The sequence below is a fragment of the Pseudorca crassidens genome, chromosome 7 (assembly GCF_039906515.1).
Source record: "Pseudorca crassidens isolate mPseCra1 chromosome 7, mPseCra1.hap1, whole genome shotgun sequence".
In the NCBI taxonomy this organism is placed as follows: Eukaryota; Metazoa; Chordata; class Mammalia; order Artiodactyla; family Delphinidae; genus Pseudorca; species Pseudorca crassidens.
In genome coordinates this window covers 108699111-108720978 of record NC_090302.1, presented here as the reverse complement: position 1 = coordinate 108720978, position 21868 = coordinate 108699111, and the positions used below count along the sequence as shown (strand labels likewise).

Sequence of the window (21868 nt, the reverse complement as noted above, 5' to 3'; positions counted from 1 at the left end):
TTTCATGTGTTTGTTGGCAGTCTGTATATCTTCTTTGGAGAAATGTCTATTTTGGTCTTCTGCCCATTTTTGGATTGGGTTGTTTGTTTTTTTTGTTATTGAGCTGCATGAGCTGCTTGTAAATTTTGGAAATTAATCCTTTGTCAGTTGCTTCATTTGCAAATATTTTCTCCCATTCTGAGGGTTGTCTTTTGGTCTTGATTTTAGTAAAAATATAAAGGCACTCTAAAAAATTATCAATTGAAAAATACACTATTTTTCAATTTATTTCCAAGCATGCACTTGTTATCTCCTAAAGCATAAATCACTAGTATCAAAATGTCAGTCTTTGTAACTGGGCTCATGGATGTATAAATCAGTGATTAATTATGAATTTGGTTGAAATATCATAACATAAAGTCAATTTGTACACATGTCCTAGGGGTACATCAAATCCTTTGCCAATCGGCTAAAATTCAGCCATAAGAAATTATGTAACTTGAAGGTTTTTCCCACACTATGTGTATTTAAATAACATATTTTGATTTGAGATTTAGCTTCTACTAAGAGAGCTAATATTATTTATTTCTTCACCTCAGAATCTGTCCTATTTATTGTTAAAAACCACCTGAAACATATTATCGATGTGGTATCTTAATCTTGTCATGTTCCATACTTAAGTTATAATTAGTTTAAAAATGGACTTTAGTAAATGTAAAGTATTTTTATCTGACCAGCCTTGTTAATTTTGTCTATCCTTAGGTCATCTTGGAGTCTATTATAATTCATTTTTGTATAGGCTCATTTCAACAAAGTAAATATACCGTTCATAGTTTCAAATAATTTAATATTCAACAATGTGCAAATAGGTTAAACTGCATATAAATAAGGGACAAGATCACTTTTTAAACTGAAACTTGAAAAAAATCTGAAATGAGAATATCACCATCAGTGCAATATGAATAAACATGTTTCATTCACTATTATGACTTCGTTCAATTAACATTTGTTTATTAGAGCCCAGGGTACCAGACAGTGAGTTGTGGTTCAACAACAGACCACAAGAGAAATTAGAATAGAGAAGTTTATTACTCACAGGTCCTGAAGGAGGTACAAGGCACTCCCCAAGAAGCCACCTCCATGGGGAGGTCAGGACAGAGAGCCAGACAGGACCTGGGGCATGTCCTAAGCGGAGCCTAAGGGGAGCACAAAGGGGTGAGGCTGTTGGGGAAGTCCTATTAAGAACTTATATTTGCTTGTGACTCTTCAGGCTGTTATCTGTGGTGTGGGCTTGCATGCACTTGTCAGTTTAAGGCCCCCTCAGACCACGTGGCCAAACAAAATGGATGCTGAGGTGGCAATATTATGGAGTAGCTTAGCTAGACTCTCGACATTCACTAACTACAGTTATTAGACTTCAGTGTGGAGACAGCCGAGCAGCAAGTTCATGAGATCATTTTAACATCTTGTTCAGACGATGTTATGAACATATAGAAGTTAAGAAAATGTTAGATCAGTGGATTTGTTGGCTTATTTTTGTTGACGTCCTTTGTATACATGGCTACAAAGAGTGTGCCAATGAGTTATCTTTGAACATAAAATCTGATATTGGTAGTAGCAGAGACTAAACATAAAGTTCTTTATGCAGATTGAAATATTATAACTGATAGAAAATATAAACTTCTAATTTTTTATTAAATATCAACCAAGTTAATTTAATTTCCTTAAGAGTCAGCAATGTCAAAGATTACAGACACTAAATACTTTACATTCTGTAATAAAATTTTCAATTTTCCCTTGATTCACTCCACCTACAAAGGTAGTTTTCCATGTTCTAACCTTAGTTTGAACAAAACAATTCAGGCTATAAATGATGCCAAGTGAAGGAAAAGTAGTCAAAACGAATCCCTAAGTGTTTAATTAGCATGCTGGCTTACTAACTCAGTAACACACCAAATAACCTATTGGACTTCATTATACAAAGAACTCATTGAAGGAATCACTTCTGTAAGCTACCTGCAGAAGCTTATCCTAATTTTATGTCTGCATACATTGGTGATTGAAGAATAAGTCCTAAATAGCTTCAGATAGTAACTATTAATAGTATTATCAGTCCCCATAAGGGGTGGGGAGGGGTGCTCATAATATTCAGATAACTGGGATCCTATTTCCCAGAGGTTTTCCCTCTAGAGTAATGAACAAATTTCACACAGCTCACACAGCTTACAGCACAAACTGCTTAGCTCAAACAACTTAGCAAGCCAACCTGAGCCAGTATTAAAAAGACAGCTTGGTCCCAGAGGAGCCAGGTCAAAGGCTTGCTTTTAGCCAGTCTCGAGAGGACAGCCCTGCCAAAGGGAAGGCCAAAGGCTGAAAAATTGGCAGCTTGATTTGAAGCAACCCCTTCCTGAAAAAATTGGGTCAAAGGCATTTTCAGCCAGCTTCAGTTGAAACAGTCTGATCTCAAGGTCAGACCCAAGTGCCAAACGAGGACTTGCATACAGAACAAGGCCTTAACCAGACAAACCTGTAAATGGAATCCGAATAAAGGCTGAGAGCTTTAAAAGCAAAGAAGGTGTGAGCTCTCAGACCCAGGAGAAAGATACACCTTCAAACTCCAGGATGGCAGGAAAAGCAGTGAGCAACAGTGGGCTCAAGTTGGGGTAGCGCACCTGTTTGTTCACTGTTGGGAGCCTTCTCTGGTTCCCATAAGAGCCACCAGAATGTTTACCTGAAACAAATAAGAGTGCCAGATCTTTCCCCAGCAAACTTGGTTATACTGGGGATCAGCAGAGACTTGCAATTTGGGGTCTGCAACCATGGTGTCCCCACATGGAAGTCCCCACACAGCAAGGGAAGGAGAGCACTTTTATAGAAAGGAAAAGGGGGGGCTTCCCTGGTGGCGCAGTGGTTGGGAGTCCGCCTGCCGATGCAGGGGACGTGGGTTCGTGCCCCGGTCTGGGAAGATCCCAAATGCCGCGGAGTGGCTGGGCCCGTGAGCCATGGCCGCTGAGCCTGCGCGTCCGGAGCCTGTGCTCCGCAACGGGAGAGGCCACAACAGAGAGAGGCCCGCGTACCGCAAAAAAAAAAAAAAAAAAAAAAAACAGAAAGGAAAAGGAAGTTGGGAGAGCTATAGTTAACAAAGAGCCCACAGCTTTTTGGTCAGTCTTTGCCAGGAAAGGAGAGAAGTCTGTCTTCTTTCACTTGGGCTTGGGCTATGTTGCAGGGCATGAGAGCTCCCCCTTCTGGTCTCTCAACTCTATTTAATTGAGGTTTCTGTTTATTAATTTTTGTATAGGTCTTTAATTCCAGAATTTTAAAAGTGCATATGCAATAGGTTATTAGACATGTTGCTGGCCAGAAGTAAGGAGATCTTATCTATAAGCCCAGCTATACATAGTCTCTCACAGTGCAGCGTAGGACAAGCCTTCTACTGCTCTGATCTTTCATGCTTTCTACAATAAAATAGAGTTAATGATCTTTACGACACTGTCTTGTTCTTCTTCAGAATGATATATTATGTAATGGGATATGGTAAGTAGGTGTGCCCAATTGTTGTAAAATGGCTGAAAAGGAACAAGTTAGGGAAAAAATAATCTTTAAAGTTTTTAACTATGGTCCCCAAATTGTACTGAATATACTATGCGGTTCTATCAAGATTCTTTCCTCATCAAGAGGCCACACTTTGCCCCACATGGTCCTGCTATCTGGCCATGGGTAACTGGATCAAAATCCAAGGTAAACTCAAATAAAGTGAATCCTCTGAATGTGAAACATATGGAGATTTTCGTAGACAATAAAGAAGCACAGAAGTAGACAGGCACGGAAATTGGAAATAGTAAACAGAGCTGGTAACATTTCAACAAAGAGTCAGTAGTAAAATAAGGTGAATTCTATGATATCAGAGGCTAGACTGGGTTTCGATTCAAATTTTAGGATTCAAAAGGCAACTAAGTGAAATAAAATGGGTTCATTTCAAAAGAAACTTTTTGATTGCCACTGTACTCCAGAGATTAGCGCTCTCATCTTTAGTCACAATGGGTTCATCAGAGTAGCAGAGATTAATCCCTTTTCTATAACAGTGTTTTAGTGCTGGACTGAAAATTCACAAGTATACTCAAATCATGCATTTTCACCAAAACAAGTCAGTAGAAATAGTTTCAAATTAATTATTTAATTGTAATTATTTCTGCCCCCAGTGTTTCCCATTCCTGCAAACATGGGGAACCCATGCAGTGGGAGACCTTATCAATTGACCTGGGATACTAAATGAGGACACATTTCTCAGAAATTCAGTTTTAATAACTTGTAAATCAATAAAATAGATTCCAAGTTTCTCTTGACACCAGAAAAAATAATTTAAGAATATAGGCCCATGGTGTGCTTGTAATTTTAAACTAGTTTCTTTCCCAGAGCTAACTCTTAAGAAATAATTACATTCGGTAGCATTTTGTTTTCTTTTTTTGACAAAAGCTGTTGTCAAGGACACTGGCAGCTACTGAAGATCTTATTGTTTACAAACAGCTGGTGGTGCTTAAGTACCTCCATTGCATAAATATGAAACTGTCTTAACACGCTCGTACTGGAAGAGCACAGACATTTCTCAGTCTTTAAGTCCTCTCCTTCCCTACAATCTGTCTGAAGGAGCTGACTTTCAGTGCAAGAATTCACAGTCTAATCAAAATAATTGGGCTTCTGTTGCAGATGGGTAATTCTGCCTAGTAAAGAGTACACAAAGCAAAAGGCATTACTGAATGTAACACACCCCAAAGATCACAATAAGGAAGAAATAATTGTGATAAAATCATTTTTAAAGTACAATTAACCACATAAACTCAAACTTAGAAATGCTCCGGTTTGTGATGACAAAAAGAAGCCCCCAAATCAAATATTACTCCTGTATGTCCCTGTATATCAAGGATTTCTCACCATTATCAAACATAAAAATTTTCTGTTCTTATTTGCCATCCAGGAAATGTAAGTATGTAGGTAACTTAGAAGCATTTATAAAATACAGAAATATGGAAAGTGTCTTGCCACAGTGTATTTCTTTTGAATAAAGCATGACTTCTATAATAAAATAGTATTGTTTAATCCCTGATAACTTCCTACCTTTATGTCATTCTCAATATTTACAAAATCTGGAAAGATGAAGAACAGCTATAAAATACCTCTGCCCCACTAGTGTAATAGATCCAAGGTGGAATTTCCCTCCTAATCAAATCAGAGCACAAATTTTTAATATAATCAACAGGTTTTCTTTTTTCTTCATATTTTTACTACAGATTTGCATTTTGTGAGTCCTTTCCCACTTTATGATTTTTGCCTAAATTTTTAAAATTTATGTATTTATTTTAAAGAAACTAATGCTCTGTTGAAGTAAAAGTTGGTTGGATCTTTTATTCATATAACTAATTGTTAAGCATATGAAGTTATACAATTCTTGTACATCTCTCCTAGAACAGAAATAGTAAGCTACTTCAAAATCTCCATTTCTAATGAGATTCTCACTTTCATGCTGAATACCTTAGGCCTTTTGAGGTTTCACTATAAACTTACAAATTAAAATAACAAACAAATAGTCCACAATGGGACTTATATGTAATTTTGTGTTCATACACACGTTTACATCCTTCTAGCGATGACTATTCAATGAATACATGAATGAACAAACTAGATGAATACAAGTTTCCCAATGCCGTATGCTATGTGATGTTCTAGACACAGTAAAGAAAGTTTTCACCCAAAGAGTCTCTGAATTTGAATTTTGCTGTTTTCAGTTTTGGAGATAAGTTCTTTGCCATTCTTGTTTAAACATAGCTTTGACTTTCTAAAAGTATACAAAATATTTCAGAAATAAACTACATTTACTCGTAGCTGTTTCATGCTACAAGAATAGCTCTAATTATTTCTTCTCTGGTAGTTAAAAATCCTTTCAACAGCTGGCTGAGAAAAATAAAGTGCGTCTTGATTTCAATTTTTCACCTTGGTATCCATTTAAGGATTACATTTCAAAAGAATGTGCTTATAATGAAGAAAAACCATGCCAGTGTCAAGATTTATTCTTTCAGCTGATAGTTAATTAAATAAAACAAAGTCAACATTCATGTATTTTCATCAGTGAGGAAGAAAAAACAATTAGAAAGCAGCCCCAGAGGAGAAGGCATGATCCTGTATACATCAGTGTCAGCTCTGCAATACTTAGTTGTTTAACGTTTGGTGAACATACACTTCTTCTGAACTTTAGTTCATCTGTAAAGAAAGTCAGGATGGACTGTATCTTCTCAAAAAACCCTACTGGTTTAATACCGTGTATGTTAAGTCAGAAAATTGAAGAGCATAAACCCAATTTGAACACTCTGAAAACATGTCATATAAAATGAGCCTGAACACCCAATCCACTGCAGATGATTCAATTTACATAATGTGGCAGGGAAACTTCTCCGTAACTCTGCAGGCATGGTCACGCATTGTTTGTTTACACATAGATCAAGGGTTTCCTGCTGCACTTTAAAGAAATGGGAAGAGGCAAGATTGCTGGTTATGAAATTCTGTAAGAACCTTCTATAAACCTTTCCTGATTCAACATGCAGTGTTATACATAGCTAATGTAAAATCTATTTATGAAGTGTATGTTTAGCAATGTCCGGACAGGTAACTTAGGTGTCTGGGCTACAAGAATACATGCCTAACTTAATGTCTTTCTGCTGACTTCTTGATCTCAGAGAAAAGATTTGACTTTCAATGTGTTTTTAAATTGTAGGTATCTGAGACAGAGACCTCCTTCTCATACTCTGATCTTCCTCCAAGACTTTAGAATGTCAACCTGAAACAAATCATTCTGAGTTTTTAGAGTCAGTTAGCTGTCCACTAAAAACCCCCATGCTCCTTCTGCAGTGTAGAGCTGTGTCTGCAAAATGACTGCTCAGCCCATCTGTATTTCCCAACTCCTCTTCCTGGGGAATTGTATTGTGGCCACATAACTAATTCTGGCCAGTGCACTGTGAATGGAAGTTATACGTTACACCTCTAGGCTGACATCTCCTTGTCCATCCTCTCTTATTCTATTTGCCAGCTGAGAGCAAAGGACTCCAATGTCCCAGGAGATGGCAAAATCACAAGAGAGAAAGAAGCTGGCTTTCTGAATTACCAGGTGGAAGGCAAACTTTACACATCCCAGCGGACTGTCACGTGAGTGAGAAATTAATTACTATTGTGTTAAGCCAAGGACAGGCAGGGTACTGGGTCTTTTTTTTTTTTTTTTAGCATTTAAGACTTCCTTGATTCAAACACTATAGGCAAAGACACTTGAGGATATACTTTTCATATTCATTAAAAAAAAAAATTGATATTTATTTTCATTTTGTAGATAAGTTATCCTGTAGAGATCTTCCTTATATCTAACATTGAAGAATTTTAAAATACCAGCCCTATGCCTCATATTGATATGTATTTACTCAATATTATACCTATGGTTGTCTGCATTGCTTAATCTGTTATGTTCAGTGGTAAGCCATGACACTATGGACAGAGATAACATGACACCTTGGACAGGAATAAAAGTAAATGAAAAATTCATGCTCCATTCCTGTTAAGGCTACCCTTTAGGCAGCCACTTTTCTCCCTCTTTTCAGCTCAATTACTTCCCTGATTCTTCTGACGGTGGTAGGAGGTATTCCTCGTGGAGTAGCTCTTGCTGAAGCGATCCTGCAGTATCTCTAGAAAATTTTCTGGTGAGGTGTGGGTGGGAAAATCAGTATTTATCAAAATGTGTACTTACTTTTTAAACTTATTCTCACATCTCAAAACAAGATACAAGTATTATATGGCCAAGCACTGCAGAAAATGTTTGTCTAAATTCTGGTGTATATATATTTAAGAGACTTCCTCGGGGGCACTTTCCCGGTCATTACAACAGCAAAATCAACAGCAACAAAAATCTCAGCTTTAAAATGATTTCCTTCAGTAACCTCTCCATTGTGATTCCAACCAGCTTAATGATATGAAGTTATGCTTTTCACTCTTTTACAATGCTAGCATTGCACAGATGCTCCTTTCAGGTGGAAAGCACAGCTGTCTATTAACATTAACATTTCCTCCAAAAGCACAAAGATATACACTACGGGAAAGCCTTTTACAAAATTATAAAAGAAGCTTCTTTTTTCCCCCAACTCTAGGATATATGAAGTTTCAACCTTAGCGACTTTAAAACAGTAATAGCTTTATAATTGTTAGGATTTTCTTGTAAACCAAGAAAGGATCAGATGAAATTTCAAGAATATGCATAAACCATTCCCTATAACAGTACTTTAAGAATTGATTTGTATATGTGTTCAGTGACTTCAGTTTTCAAGATGTCCAAGTAGAATACTAAATCCAAAAGCATAAATTTAGTTGCAATTCTTGTGAGGATATTGCCAAAGGAAACAATTCTAAATTTAAATGCACTTGTACATACCATTAGATTGAATGGATCAACTTTAACATTTTCTAAGTACTACTGTGTGTAATTACTGTTTTGTGTTAAGCAGCAGAGACCTGAAAATATGCAGCAACATTTAAGTATTGTATTAGAAGAAATACATACAGGAATAATGTTTGATGGGCCACTGGATATACTATATTTACTGACTATCTATCCTGTAAATTCCATTCTCTTTGCACAAAATGTGTTTCCTTCATTTTCTCCTGCCTTATCAATAGTAGGTTTTGTACCAAAGCCTCTGATACTCATCTGTGAATTAACATTGAGACCCATCTGTTTCCTTCTGTGACAGTATTTCAGTTCCCACAATTTAGATCCACTTGCACACTCGACTCCACCTCACATTCTGGGGAGAACCTCATGGCTAGTCTGGGAAATGTAAAGGGAGGTACAGACTTTAAATTGGCTCAGTACTGTCAGCCCAGCTAGACTCATTCTTTAGTGCTGTGTGTGAGCAAGCCACAACTTCTTCTACCAGATCTCACCGGACAATCTCGGCTTCTCCCCTTCTGTGTGAGTCCTGTCTTCCATGGTTAGCGACGCGGCCTGACTGGGCTTAGGGTCCTACCCTATAAACTCTAGTTTCTACACATGGGACTTTGCCACATAATACCAAAATTTCTTAAATACTTACCAACTACTGGGGTCTCAAACTTAATCTCCCTGGGAGTTAGGTGGCTGAAGCTCAGCAACCTATTTGAAACATGAGAAAAAGTCAGGAGACTTGCAGAGGGCTGGCCCTGACGTTCCTGTCCGGAGAACCAGCACCTTGACTGCCTATCCCCAAACATCTCGCATGTGAGGATTCACCCTCCTGTGTTAAGTGGCCATTCTACTGTGTCTGTTACTAACAGCCAGCTATAGCCAGCTATTAGTAACACATACAGTCCAAGAACATCTTGCTTTCCTCTGAGAACTGACATTTTTTTCCCTTTTGATAATCAGAGCAAAGCTCTTAACCTCTTGCTCTGGCTGCCAGAAATCTTAGTGCCAACTTTTGATGGTTTATCATAGCAATTGTGGTGCTCTTTATCATTGTTTCACATGTTCTCTTATGCACTCTTATCTGTTTTTCTCTTCCTATTTCTGTCTCTCTGTAAACTTATTTGAAAAGAGAAAAGACAGGGATTTATTTTTTTTCTTTTTTGCGGTACGCGGGCCTCTCCCTGTTGTGGCCTCTCCCATTGCGGAGCACAGGCTCCGTACGCGAAGGCTCAGCGGCCATGGCTCACGGGCGCAGCCACTCCGCGGCATGTGGGATCTTCCCGGACCGGGGCACGAACCCGTGTCCCCTGCCTCGGCAGGCGGACTCTCAACCACTGCGCCACCAGGGAGGCCCGGGGTTTAATTTTTAATGGATTTATTGGCAGCTCTTCATAAGAATTATATAAAATCCCCTAGATATGTAACTTGATCCTTTTTATGGTTGATCCTCTTATTGTTCTGGATATCAGATGTCATTAGTCATCAAACTAAAGAAACATTTCAAGCATGTATGCTTCACCAGGCTCCAGGCTAATGTCAGGGAGAGGGAAGTAAATGACAGTTATGGACCTACTGCTCATACAGTTTATAGGATCAAGTACAGCTTACAAATAATTTGTTTTACTTTTATCAGTTAGAACAATTAAGTGAATATTTAAACCAAGATCGCACTCAAGTTTACTTTAAATTGATACTATTAAATACTTGAAAAATAAAAATGAAAGTTTTTTTTTTTTCTGAAAACATCAGAAGGTCGAGCTCCCACTTGTATCATGATTTCTTCTATCTTGATTTCAACTTTGGTCTCATGAAGGCTAATGATTTGGTGTTAGCTTGCGTGAACTCACATCTTTATTAATATTCAATGCCATAGTATTCCAAAGATAAAACCTGGAAACTGTACTTAACTGAAAGCATTTTAAGAGAACTATCTGAGCTGGTGATCTACACAGGGACAGCATTCCCCGTGCATCTTGTTACTTGAAATGTACCCTGAAGTAGGAAGAATATACATAAAAGGGATGATTTGTTCTCCAGAGTAATGAAATGCTATTGTTTGAAAATACGGCAGTAAATATAAACTGAATGAATGCGCAAATAAAAATGCAGAGTGTTAAAAAAAAAACTGCAGTTAATCCAGAACCCAAATAAACAGATAATGCAAAGAGCCGGAAGTTGGATCTTAACACTGTGTAATGATGATGTTTTCAATACACAGCAGAATACTCAGGTTTCTTTGGAGATACCAAACAAAGATTAAATTGGGCTCATTAAAGAGCTGTAATAGGCATTTCTTATAAAGTTTCAAAAGTCTGTTTTTTGAAAGTTGGTAATTCATGTGATAAATACTTTTCAATAAACCAGAATATCAGTTCTGTAAGCTATCTCTATTTTTAAAGTTTACATTCACTGCAAGAATATTTACCTAAACATATCCTAGAAGAGCCACTGTTTTCTTTTTAATATTAGCCTTCTTTTTAACTGTAGTGAACACAGTCATTTCTAAATGGAGGAGGCAAATACCTTGCAGGAACACTTGTCCCCTTCAAGGGGGATTAAGCAAATGTTCCACCACAGCTTCTCAAAAAGCCGCAGGTCATCTGGCCTTTTTGCCACCTCTGCATTTTGCTCAGAAGAAACAGCATCTGCTCAGTTGTTTCTAGATTGCTGAGGAATGTGCTTACACAAGTTTGGAGAAGAACAAAGCTTCTTGTGCGCTCTCTCAATTGGGGGTGAGCTAGCAGCCCTCAATACTTTCATGCTTGAATAGGAAATTGCATATTAACTGATGGCAGGGGAAATGTTCCATTCCTAGAAAAGGATAGAATATGCAAAACATCCTGTTTAGTGTAGTGTGGTGAAAAGAGCATAGGGCCGTGGAGATGACTGACCTTGTTTTTAGGGCCTGCTGTGTTGCAGAAAATTATGTGACCATCCATCAAATAGAATGTCTCACCTACATTACAAAACTAGTAGGAAAATGAGATGTGGTAAAGAGATAAGGAAAGATCTTAAAGATGCAGATTCCTCTGTAAATACTAACTGACCGCAGGGATCCCATGGAACCTCATCCTTCACACAAGGATGGCTTAGAAAACCCACACTTTCCAAATGAGTTTTCCCACCTTCACCCTACCTTCCCCTAGATAAATCCTCAAACTGATTTGCCTTGAAGGTTTAGACACATTCATTGTCTGACCCCTTTATCTCAATGTTTCACAAACTCTCCCTTGTCTTTTCACCTGCCACTAATATATCCCAGATACTATAATGACCCAAGACATGCCCATTTAGTCAGAAAATTGCAGATGCTGACTTCAATTCAGTTCCAGTTATTTCCCAATAATTTAATCATTGTCTTTTGTCAGTATAAGAACTCTTTAGACTATAAGAACCTTCAGCTCCCAATTACTTACTGCCCTTTTGTGCCTAAATAAGTGGTTGTCAACTAGGTTTCCTTTCTTAGTGATGGTTAAAGTTTTTTAAGATACATGGCCTCATTAAGACTGAAAGGCTGGAAGACATCTATATTTTTCCTAAGTGTCAGTTCATCATTTTTTAAGCAATATCATAATAGATATAATCAAAGATTTGACATGGAGACTTCCTGCCTGAGTTAATACTAATTAGTTTTCATATTTGAATACCGAGGAATGGGGTCCTCAGGGATTATATTTGGCCAAACACAGAAAAACAAACAATTGTTACTAACATCGCTCCTTTAAACATTTTCACTCATTATCTCTTATTTTTCATTTAAACAAATTATATTGACTATATCTCAAAGTCTCAGAGCCTCAATTAGAAGGGTAGAAAAAATACTGTACAAAGATATCCAGAGTGTAATTGTCACATTGATGACCTCGGAAGAAGCCTACCTTGGGCTTTTCAGGGAACTTAGACCACTGCTTCCTGGGTCAAGGTGTCCTTTTAAAGGCAGACTGAGGCAGAGGAGTTCCTCTATTGCTTTAATTTATTTCTGTCACTGCCTGTCCCATGTGGGAATCATGCTCCGCTCTCCTGACTACTACGATTATATCTTTGAATGCTACGAGGTCTCACTTGACGAATCAGTATATCCTGGGAGCATTTCTCTACTAGGTACCCTGTTGGGACAGGAGGTAAGAAAAAGAAAAAGGAAAGGAGCTGGTTTATAAGTGGTTCCCTTCACAGGAGATTAAGTTCAGATATAGCCTGAAACGTGAAGATTTCAGTTTATTCAAACTGACAGACCTTCCACTGTAGCATTTTTGTATGCTAATAACTGGCCAAATTATCTTTATGAAAAACAAAGGAGTATTTATTTCCACTTAGATAAGTCAAATCCGTTGTGTTTGTGAAATTTCCAGAGAGTTAATCATGCCTAGATTTAGCTACGCTCTTTTAAATAATGTATGCACAATAACATAAAATTAGCAGAAGGTGACAAATTCAGCCAGCAAATTGATGAACTCTACCCAGATGCTACATTTTGCATTGGAAATTACTTTGAAGAAAACTAGGACAGAAATATTGAACCAGGAAATAATATTTTGCGGAAGATTATGTATGGAATAAAATCCATGTTGGATTACTTAAACCCAAACCATTTGTATTAGTACAATATTTATATTAGTACAGTATTCAGTCAGGCAAAAGATTGTTGTATCTAAACTGTCAGCTGTTTTGCAGTGAAGTGCGGCCATATGTAAAAACATTGTTTGAGATTCCAAAACATTATTTCTCTCTTTTGCATCAGGTTCCAAATGCACGCTATCACCTGCACATATGCTTGAGCATTCCTACCTCCCAATATGATCAATATCATCCCATCAAACCAAACTATGCCTTACATCTCATTTGAAGTACATTTGATAAAATATACTTTTATAATTCCAGTCTTCATATTATTTCATATTAACAACAACAAAAAAAAACAAGAAAAAGAAGTGATCTTTTCAAATGACTTACAGTCAAGAAAACATGCCCCTTTTACCTACTGGAAAGTATAAATACAGAAACCACACCCAATTTCATAACCTGTCAATAGTGCTAATACCTGCACCCATGACTTTCTTTATACCTTGTAACATTAATGGGTGAGGAATGTATGGAGTGAAGAGCATTAGCTCTCTGAGAACAAAATATATTTTAATAGCTATTGAAAGTAGAACAGGAAAAATGAAGGAAATAGGTTATGCAGAAGAGATTAAATTTCATCAAATTTCTTGGTTATCACATATAAATAACTAAATCCATTTTATGTAAATCAAAGTCCAATCTGAAATATGCTTCTTTATCCATTCATCTGTCGATGGACACTTAGAATAAAGAAGATGTGACACATATATACAATGGAATATTAGCCATAAAAAGAAATGAAATTGAGTTATTTGTAGTGAGGTGGATGAACACAGAGTCTGTCATACAGAGTGAAGTAAGTCAGAAAGAGAAAAACAAATACTGTATACTAACATATATATGGAATTTTAAAAAAAATGATTCTGGGACTTCCCTGGTGTGGCACAGTGGTTAGGAATCTGCCTGACAATGCAGGGGACGCAGGTTCGATCCCTGGTCTGGGAAGATCCCACATGCCATGGAGCAACTAAGCCTGTTTTAAACGGAGATCCCACATGCCACGGAGTAACTAAGTAACTAAAGATTTTAAAAATATTCTGAACTTCAGTTACTGTTTCCCAATTCCAAGGTATGAAATGAAGTCCTTGCTTGAGGATCGTGAATTTAATAACTTCAATGTACCCTAGAATGCCATCCAGGAAAAAAATTAAAGTGTGCATTGCATCCTGAAAGCCAAGGAGGGCCTCTCAATGCTCTAGATAAAGCCAAGTTCAATTTCCAAAATCCAAGTTAGTTAGGCTTGGTATAAGCATATCAAACCTCTTAATCTTCACGATCTTTGGGGATTTTTTTTGTTGATAGATAGAGAATTAGTGACACAGTGTCTGGATTGCTACGAATCCTTCCCACAATTCAAAAAATAGCTAAAAGCAAATAATATCAATGATAAAAGTGGGTCAATGACACTATTTTTGATCGTGAAGGACTATAAATAAATACTATTTTCCAAACATTTTCTCTCTTTTGTGAAAGAAAATTGAATGTCTGTTTGCTGAAGTTAAAGCAATCTGAAATTCAATTTGTAGGCTATAGATCTGATTTAGTAGCATGTACACAAACATCTTTAGGCCAGGATAAAGATTTACTTCAGTGTGCGTCCAGCTAACTCGTTTTCTTTCCCTTGACAAATTGTAGTTTTGCACTGACTTTCTGAGAATAACTGGGATGCAAAAATTAGTGTTTATTTGGGTAGTGAATTGACTCTATCACTGAAAATAAATGGCCTACTTTTCTTGTTAAAGCCTTCACAGATCTATACAATAAAATATGTTTATAGGTCACTGAGTGGATGGTAGATTCCCTGTGAAATCTCAGAGAGTTAAAAAAAAAAGTGACTTTTCTCAAAATAGGTATTGAAGTTCAAAAGAGATACACATTTTTTTCTTTTCTTGTTTTTAGAGTATATTTGATTTACAATGTTGTGTTACTTTCTGCTGTACAGCAAAGTGAATCAGTTACACATATCCATGTATCCACTCTTTTTTAGATTCTTTTCCCATATGTCATTACAGAGTATTGAGTAGAGTTCCCTGTGCTATATAGCAGGTTCATTCGTTATCTATTTTATATAGAGTAGTGTGTATATGTCAATCCCAATTTCCCAATTTATCCCTCCCTTTCCCTTTCCCTTTCTCCCCTGGTAACTATAAGTTTCTTTTCTACGTCTGTGACTCAACTTCTGTTTTGTAAATAAGTTCATTCGTATCGTTTTTTAGATTCCACATATGAGAGATATCATATGATGTTTGTCTTTCTCTGACTTACTTTATCCAGTATGACAATCTCTAGGTCCATCCATGTTGCTGCAAATGACATTATTTTGTTCTTTTTAATGGCTGAGTAATATTCCATTGTATGTATGTACCATATCTTCTTTATCCATTCATCTGTCATTGGACATTTAGGTTGCTTCCATGTCCTGGCTGTTGTAAATAGTGCTGCAGTGCACATTGGGGTGCATGGCTCTTTTTGAATTACGGTTTTATCTGGATATATGCCCAAGACTTGGATTGCAGGATCATATGGTAGCTCTATTTTTAGATTTTTAAGGAACTTCATACTGTTCTCCATAATAGTTGTACCAATTTACATTCCCAGCAACAGTGTAGGAGGGTTCCCTTTTTCCCACACCCTCTCCAGCATTTATTACTTGTAAACTGTTTGATGATGGCCATTCTGACTAATGTGAGGTAATACCTCATTGTAGTTTTGATTTGCATTTCTCTAATAATTAATGATGTTGAGAATCTTTTCATGTGCTTTTTGCCCATCTGTATGTCTTCTTTGGAGAAACATCCAAAGATTTAGATCTTCCGCCCATTTTTTGATTGGGTTGTTTGTTTTTTTGACATTGAGCTGCATAAGCTGTTTATATATTTTGGAAATTAATCCCTTGTCGGTCACTTCATTTGCAAATACTTTCTCCCGTTCTGTGGGTTGTCTTTTCGTTTTGTTTATGGTTTCCTTTGCTGTGCAAAAGCTTTTAAGTTTAATTGGGTTCCATTTGTTTGTTTTTATTTTCATTACTCTAGGAGGTGGATCAAAAAAGATCTTGCTGCAATTTATGTCAGAGAGTGTTCTGCCTATGTTTTCCTCTAAGAGTTTTATAGTATCTGGCCTTACATTTAGGTTTTTAATCCATTTTGAGTTTATTTTTGTGTATGGTATTAGGGAGTGTTCTAATTTCCTTCTTTTACATGTAGTTGCCCTGTTTTCCCAGCACCACTTATTGAAGACACTGTCTTTTCTCCATTGTATAGTCTTGCCTCCTTTGTCATAGATTAGGTTGCCATAGGTACTTGGATATATCTCTGGACTTTCTATCCTGTTCCATTGATCTATATTTATTTCTGTGCCAATACTATGCTGTTTTGATTACTGTTGCTTTATTAGTGTAGTCTGAAGTCAGGGAGCCTGATTCCTCCAGCTCTGTTTTTTTTTCTCAAGATTGCTTTGGCTGAGATACATATTTGAATGTCATTTTAAAACCGGGAATAAACAGATATTATCAAAGGCCTCAATTTAGTTTTGTTTTCCATTAGAAATGGACAATCTCCTTTTTTATATATAACATCTTTATTGCAGTATAACTGCTTTTTTTTTTCTTAAATAAATTTATTTATTTTATTTTTGGCTGCATTGGGTCTTCGTTGCTGCGCACGGTGAGGGCGAGCTACTCTTCGTTGCGGTGTGCAGGCTTCTCAGTGCAGTGGCTTTTCTTGTGCGGAGCACAAGCTTTAGGTGCACAGGCTTCACTAGTTGTGGCTCGCGGGCTCTAGGGTGCAGGCTCAGTAGTTGTGGTGCATGGGCTTAGTTGTTCCACGGCATATGGGATCTTCCCAGACCAGGGCTCGAACCCGTGTCCCCTGCACTGGCAGGTGGATTCTTAAACTGCTGCGCCACCAGGGAAGCCTGACAATCTCTCTTTTAAACAAAAAATCAAACTGAGACACTGAAGCTTTATACAATGATAGACTTTAGTATTTTAATTTAGTGTGTGTTTGCTTGTTTAATGTGGGAAATTGAAACCTGCTGGTAGGAGAGGTCACACGAGAAAGTCGATGTCACTGGGAGAGACTGAACAAAAGCTAAAGTAGTGCTACCCCAGCACCAGAGGCTCACAGGAGAAACAAAGGAAGGTAAGGAGAGAGAGAAGGAAAGCAAAGCAAAGTCACTGAAGATGATTCAAATTAAACCTCTAGGTTTCTGATGTATGAGAATTGTTCTAGCTGAAGTACACAGAGAAGGAAGCCAAATGCACTTACTGGTGACCCAGACACAAGGTTGAGTGTATTAAGAAACACATCAGGCAAAGTTGGGGTCTTTTCACTGTAACCTGATTTTTACCTACTGACTGTGGCAGTTTTGGACAAGTTGCTCAAACTCTCTGAGCCTCAATGGCCTAATTTATAAAAAGGGGTGTATGTGGGTGTAAAATTAGCCATCTGGAGGATGCCAGTAGCATTGTTATTAGGCTTGTGTTAGCAAATGGAAAAAGAGCTAGCCAGTGTTACCGATTCTTATTAATAACATCAGCAGTTAAACTCCTCTCCTCTCTTTTCCCTCTTTGTTGGTGAGAAGCTTCTTCCATTTCCTTTGGTTTCCGTTTGTCAGTTTACACCTCTCATAGGTGTGATGATCTCATGTTGACAGTATTCACTTTCTCTCCATTTTAGCCACCCATACTTAAAACAGTCTTTCTAAAACTGTGGTCATGACTGCTGGCAGCAGAAATCACCCAGATGTGTGCTTTCAGTGGGTATTTATGTGCCCATCCCAAAACGACTGAATCTAAATCTCTGTGGGTGAGACTTAGAAATATGCTTTCATAACAAATCCTCGGATTATTTTAGCTGCAGTTTGGAAACCACGTTTCACTCTCTGACTTGTCCTTTGACCTATCTGACCTAATCCGACCTCATCACTTATCCTTTCTTCACTTTGAATAACTATTCATCATATATATCTTTTTCACCTTTTGCTGGCAATTTCAGCACATAGACTGCTCTTCACCCTTTTGTCAACCATCTTATGAGGAATCCGACTCCTGGCCAGAGTAACTGTGTGATTTTTCAGGCCTGAACAGAGGCAATTACAGAGGCTTTCCTGACAGGCCTCACAGGGGAGAGCTGCCCTCTCCCACCAGGCTCCATGCATAGCCTGTGCGCTGCAGGCCCTGGAGGGAGTGGCAGGCCTTCCTGGCTGGCCTCGCTCTTCTGCAGATCTGCATTCCTGGCCCAGTGCCTTCGTTTGAGGGCTGCTTTATTTGGGGCCTTCCACAGAGGCCCATACTTAGACAACTCTGTGAAAACCTCCTTACAGGGGAAAGTGGGAAAAACTTGAAGACACATCTCTGTATTCTAGCTCAGGGCTCAGGACTGCTAACTCTATCCCCTCTCTCTCCTGGGCCCCCAGGTTAAGAAAACCTCTGGAACCTTTTGTTTGAGGCCCCCTCAGCAATGAGATGATCCTTACTTCTGCACTGATCCACCTGCCCTAAACCAGGGGCCCTCAAACATGGGAAGAAGGGAGCAGGGTGGGAGTTGGAGCTTTCTCCGGGTTAGCCTCTTGTGGACGCTATCACAGTAAATGATTAAAGGCTTGACTGTTACTTTCATTTTTGGCTCATTTTTAATTGGCTGCTCTGACACCTGGCAGCTCATCTCTCTCTCCAGTTCAGCTGAGCTCCTGATATCACCATGCTCCAACTCTTTTGCAACTCTTCCCAAATCTGTTATTTAGTATTAGGACATCTGGGGAAAAACAAAACTTTAAAAAAGAATTAATCCTGGTGGAACCTAACTGTTTTCCTTCCCAGGGCCTGCATGGGGCTGCTGACAGCTGCAGGAAAAGCATACTACTGTCCAGACCTTTGAAACTGCAACTTGATCAGCACCACCCTCAACCAGGCCATCAACATGGCCAGCAATCCTGCTACTTCCTCCTTAGTCCTACTATGTCAGCCATCATCACCTGGTTTATATTTTCCACCATATCCAACGTCTAACCTCACTGTTTCCCCTGTGGGTCCCAGAAGATTCTGTGATTCACCAGCTGATAAAGAAAATAGGAACCAAAGGACAAAAACTTCCTGCCGCCAATCTTAAAACCCATCTTTCCCACTTTCCCTTGTTTACAGCGAAGTCTCCCTTCTATTTTCAACACACAATATCTTTATCTGTGCTCTACTCATTATTTCCCACCTTCTCAAGGACTTATATTGATATTTCCACCTCTTTCCTGCGTTGACAAACCTCTTGCACTCTGCAGGCTGCTTGACGTTAACCTTTAAACATCCTCAGATTTCTTCCCACTTTAAAAAGAAAAATAAAAAATAAGCAGCCCCACATCTCCCCCTAGCTAGAAGTAATTCTTTCAACTATTTGGAAATTCTAGCCTATAGATAGCTCTACTTTCTTGCTATTTAGTACTTGAAATGTAGCTGGTGCAACTAAGAAAGTGATTTTTTAAATATTATTTAATTTTGATTAATTTCTGTTTCAATTTAAACAGGCATAAGTGGCTAGTGGCTATCATATCAGACAGGCAGACCCAGATAAACACTGGAACTTACATTTCAAAGCTTATCATGACAGCATAACTAGCAATGACAGTAATATCTCAATATAAACAGAAGTTATCTTTTAAGACCTTAGTTATGATATGAAACAGACATAACACAATAATAGTAGGGGACTTTAACACCCCACTTACAACAGTGGGCAGACCATCCAGACAGAATATCAATAAGGAAACACTGGCCTTAAATAATACATTAGACCAAATGGACTTAATTGATTTTTATAGTGCATTCCACCCAAAAGCAGAAGAATACACGTTCTTTTCAAGTTCACATGAACATTCTCCAGGATAGATCACATGGTAGGCCACAAAACAAGCCTCAGTAAATTTAAGAAAATTTAAGTTATATCAAGCATCTTTTCTAACTACAATGCTATGAGAGTAGAAATCAACTACAAGAAAAAAAAACTGCAAAAAACACAAACATGTGGAGGCTAAACCATATGCTACTATACAATCAATGCATCACTGAAGAAATCAAAGAGGAAATCAAAAAATACCTAGAGACAAATGAAAACATAATGATCCAAAACCTATGGGACGCAGCAAAGGCAGTTCTAAGAGGGACGTGTACTGTGATATGAGCTTACCTTAGGAAACAAGAAAAATCTCAAGTAAACTATGTAACCTTACACCTAAAGCAACTAGAGAAAGAATAAACAAAACCCAAAGTCAGTAGAAGTAAAGATCAGAGCAGAGATAAATGAAATAGAGACTAAAAGAACGGCAGTAAAGATCAATGAAACTAAAACCTGGTTCCTTGAAGAGATAAACAAAATTGATAAACCTTTAGCCAGGCTCATCAAGAAAAAAAGAGAGAGGGCCCAACTCAATAAAATCAGAAATGAAAAAGGAGAATTTACAATTGACACCACAGAAACACAAAGGATCATAAGAGACTAATATGAGCAACTCTATGCCAATAAGATGGACAACCTAGAAAAGATGGGCAAATTCTTAGAAAGATACTGTCTCCCAAGACTGAACCAGAAGAAATAGAAAATATGCACAGACCAATTACCAGTACTGAAATTGAATCAGTAATTTAAAAACTCCCAACAAACAAAAGCTGGGACCAGATGGCTTCACAAGTGAAGTCTACCAAGCATTTAGAGAAGAGTTAACGCCTATCCTTCTGAAACTATTCCAGTTTAATTCATTATTATGTCATTGTCTCCCACCTTCCAACTCTTGTCTCAACAATCTGTACAGAAAATAACTCCAGTATTTGCTCAATGACCCTAAGACTAGCAATGGCTATGTGACATTAACAATAAGCATGAAATAATTTTTAAAAATCATAATCAGATATCTTACTAGGAAAATGGAATAAGAATTGCATGAGCAAAGCTGATGCTGTGCTACTCATGAACTCGGGAAGAACAGTAATCCTGAGAAGAGCTGCCTGAGATGCACTCAGCAGTGCAACTATTAACAAACTACACATAAGCATTTTCCCACCATCAGACATGGAGACCGTTTTGTGAGCAGCACTAAGAAGCTCACTGAGAGTTCAGGGGTATTTTTCAGAACTGAGTTCACGCTATATCACAGCATATACTCTATGAGGACCCTTGGGAAAAATTCCCTTCAGTGTAAGAACCAGACATACTTCTGAAAAATTAGTTTGCTTTTCTTTTATGGACATTAAGTATTGTGTAAATGATCTTGTTTGCCCAGTTTTTTGTAAGAAATCCTGAAGCCAGTTTCTCAATTCACCATCAGCAGACATAGCTGCCTCGCATGTTTTATTTTTGTTATAAAAGCACATTATGGTTTTATCTTATTTTTTAGCAAAAAAGAAAAATTGATTTTTTTTCTTGATTTCCCCATTTCCTTGGTTAATTTTGGATGTCATAGCATCTCACTCTGCATAGTCTCTCAACACACAGTTCAATTTAAACATACATATTTGTCTTCTCTTCTCCTAGAGACCCATAGTTCATAATCTATTTACATTAATTAAATATTTCAGATAAATAAAACAAATCAATGATGCAGTTATTTTAACATTCTGTTGCACCAGGAAATATACAAACAGTAAAATAAATGAGTTCAACCCTGATAAAACTCTTATTGTGTTACTGCTAGTGCAAAAGCAAAACAGAAAATGCTACCCACCAGCATTTATGCATAAATATCATCTATTCATTAGGTAATTTATTTCTCCAAATGCTTTGCCTAAATAAGTTAACTGAGCTCAGAAAACCGAATAGT

General features: G+C 37.7%; 1 long non-coding RNA gene across 1 annotated transcript in view; it reads left to right on the top strand.

Annotated features, from left to right (window-relative positions):
- The window catches only part of LOC137228208 (uncharacterized), a 64969-nt gene that overhangs the window by 5003 nt on the left and 38098 nt on the right, over positions 1 to 21868 (top strand). The window contains exon 2 of the long non-coding RNA XR_010945197.1: positions 7055 to 7170. This is a non-coding gene — a long non-coding RNA (uncharacterized lncRNA). The remainder of the gene's footprint in view (positions 1 to 7054; positions 7171 to 21868) is intronic.